Below are 3,430 nucleotides of genomic sequence, written 5' to 3'. Positions count from 1 at the left end.
AGTGTCGGTCACAGTGCCTTTTAATTGCTGTTTTGAATCCAGCAATTATTTATTTACAAATGATAAGCTCTGATTATGACAAGTGTGGTATAAACGCTTTGTTTATTAGAGGAATATTTGGTTAGCTGGAAAATCTTACATCGCGACCATGCTTTTGGATGCCGTTTGAGCCCATATAGCCAACATTTATGTGGCTTTGTTCTTGGTCACGAATTTCCACAAATTCAGTAATATTTAGGCATTGTTTCTTTTCCTAAATCCTCACCGTCTAACCCTCTAATTTCGCAGGTTTATTTTATTGTCATTCATTTTTCATCACTGTTTTCGCATCTCTTACTGTGGTAAACATGCGGAAGGGAAATTAAAGATTTCATGGCCATGAATTCGTTCGATGTATTAATTTGTTCCCTCATTTTAGTTAAATCATGGGTTATTTAAGGAACAAAATTAATGAAACATGGACAGTGGCCACATATTAATAAGTCGTAGGAACGAATTAACAAGTTGTAGGAATGAATCCTTCCCCCAGTGTCCCGCAGCCCTGCAACCTTCACCTAATTGTTTCAAAGATGAAACAATTATCTGGGGAAATGACTGTTACTACATTTCTATTGCATTCCATGTTGAAGAACTTTGTGTTGTTTATATTTTAATGTACTTTTAAAGTTTAAATCACATTAAAAGCTTAATTTGTACATTATGAGTGAATGATGATGCATTTATATACCGTCACCGTCACTCACAGCCGCACGCACGTGTTTTGCGCATGAGCCGCACGCAGCCCAAAATTAAACGACTTAATCGACCATCGATAGCTTTAATCGATTGCATCTCTTATCGACAATTAATCGATCATCGATTAATCGTTGACATACCTAGTTCGTAGCAAACTGAACATTTCTCAAGAGAAGTCATCTCCTCTTTGCTAATTTGATGTGTCTTACAACCTTAAGAAACTGCATATTGAATTAATATGAAATCTAATTTAAAATAAAATTTTCACATTTCTTTATTCGCCAATAAACAAACAATAAGCTGAAAAAGACAAACTATTTCAGAGCAAAACAAAGGTCTACTAGTGTGAACACTTTTGTCCACACTCACTGCCAAGAATTACACTTCGAAAGGCTTGCACACACTGATCGGAATGTGGAAAAGTGAAGGATACTAGGGGCTTTACATTTGCGGATATCAAAATAATAACAAATTTGAATGCTATTTTGCTAAAATTTGAGATTTTAAATCGATTATACACAGATTCTCAATAATATTTACAGGAACCCGCAAATGTTTACAAATCTGAGATCTTTTACACATTTACATATCTTAATATGGACACATGGATTGATTTACAGATTCATAACGCTACACACATTTACAAATAATTGCTACTATATTACAACCATAGCTAGATTTGTTTGGGCATGAGTAACACTGCCAATTACATACTTCACAAAATTTATGAGCAAGATAAATCTAGTCTGACTTTGGGAGGCTAGCTGGAACCCTTTTATGATAATATTATAATTATACTTTATAGCAACTATAGAAACTATTCAATGGAATATTCAGTAGGGGCATGCTGAGTCTAATACCATGTGGACTACGATGAAGCTTTCAATGGTAAAGAGGACATATGATGCTTTTCATGTCTTTCTTTTACTTCAGTGTGTAGTATAGTTGTTTGTGCATGTATGTCATCTGCAAAGTTATAAAAGCTTATAGTCTCCCACAAATATATTTATTCAATATAACAGAGGACATTCATTCATACTTTTCTAAAGATTTCGTGGCATGAGATCTTGCCACACCCCTAATGACTAGTTTAAAGCCTATTTTAGGTTTATTTTAGGATGTACATCAAAAAGACTTGCATGCTGCTAGCACAATTTAATGATTTTAGTGATGAGTCAGAAATTGACTCAAAACCAGACAAAAATTACACAGAGCATGCCCGGCTTAAAGGGGTCCTATTATGCATTTTAACTTTTTCAACTTTAGTTAGTCTGTAATGTTGCTGTTTGAGCATAAAAATAATGTTTTTCGAACAACCTAGTATGAGAGCCTGTTCTAGTACACCCCCAAAACAAAATCAAGTCTTTGTAAAAGAGCATAATAGGACCCCCTTAAGGGGCGTTACATTTCTGACACGCTTGAGGTGTTCAGGCAACCAAAATGCACTTGGTCAGATGGCCATACTGTGAATAGGAAAGTTACAATAATGAACAATATGTGAAAAAATTTGAACATTAAAGAATGTTAACCTATTGTGTTACACCCAATAAACATAATAATGAACTTTTAAAACAGCATCATATGACCCCGTTAAGGCAAGAGAAAACACAACTGTTTTAATTGGTTCAGTTGATTTTTACCTCTAGATGTCTCTCTCCTCCTCATTCCTAATGTCTTCTCTTCCCTCTTTCTCTTCCTTCCTCTCTCTTTTTCAATAGATTAAACATTATAATGAAAGAGAAAACAATTGTGGTAAGATTGTGGTAATGAGTAATAAACACATGTTGGTATTGTCGTCATCTTATTCAGTTGTTATTCATTTGCGGAAGGTATAAGGTTGATATCAAGACTGCAGACCGGTCATGTCTAGAGATGACAGGATAAAAAAAAAAAAAACGTATTTTCTTTCTTCTTTTCTTTTTTTTTTTAAATCCTGTCATCTCTAATCATAAATTTAAACTTTGATGGATACCATTGGGATACTGTAAGTACACAAGTCAAAAAAATATCTAACCTTATTCAATCCGTGTATCATTCGTTCATTTGTTTTTTGATTTAATGTTGGAAGTGGAAAAATGAAACAATTGCTCCTTTTTCAGTTTTTCTTTTTTGTCAAAAAAAAAACAACAACAAAAAAAACAAGAATTCAGCTTAAATTTTTGTTTTTCGTTCAGGGGTAGAAAAATTAATAAACAGCTTGAATATTTGATTTCTACAATTGGGCAGGAATTAAACGCCCCTTTCTGCTGATTGGTCAGTCGAAGATCAAACCGTGCCGTCGTCAGTTCTTCTGCAGTATCACACAGCAGAATAATAGTCCTCCACTGCTGCAGGTGTATGGAATCTTAACACGTTTATTGCAACTACATTTCATCTTTTTTCATCAAACAAACAGTCTAATGAATAGCTCGACACAACTCGTACCAGGGCAGAGTCTAGACAGGGCTTTCTTCTGTGTAGACCAGCGGTTCTTAAAGTGATAGGGGCGTATAAAAGGGGCGTTTACTTCCCGCCCAATTGTAGAAATCGAATATTCAAGCTGTTTATTCATTTATCTACCCCTGAACGAAAACCGAAAATTTAAGCTGAATTTTCATTTTTAGTTTTTTGGGGGAAAAAAACGAAAAAGGAGCCGTTTTCTCATTTTTCTACTTTCAATATTAAATTAAAAAAAACGAATGAACGAATGATACAC

This window comes from Sinocyclocheilus anshuiensis, unplaced genomic scaffold, assembly GCF_001515605.1.
Source record: "Sinocyclocheilus anshuiensis isolate Anshui unplaced genomic scaffold, SAMN03320099.WGS_v1.1 scaffold2999, whole genome shotgun sequence".
Classification (NCBI taxonomy): domain Eukaryota; kingdom Metazoa; phylum Chordata; class Actinopteri; order Cypriniformes; family Cyprinidae; genus Sinocyclocheilus; species Sinocyclocheilus anshuiensis.
The sequence above is the reverse complement of the archived record's forward strand: the minus strand, read 5'-3'. Positions refer to the sequence as shown.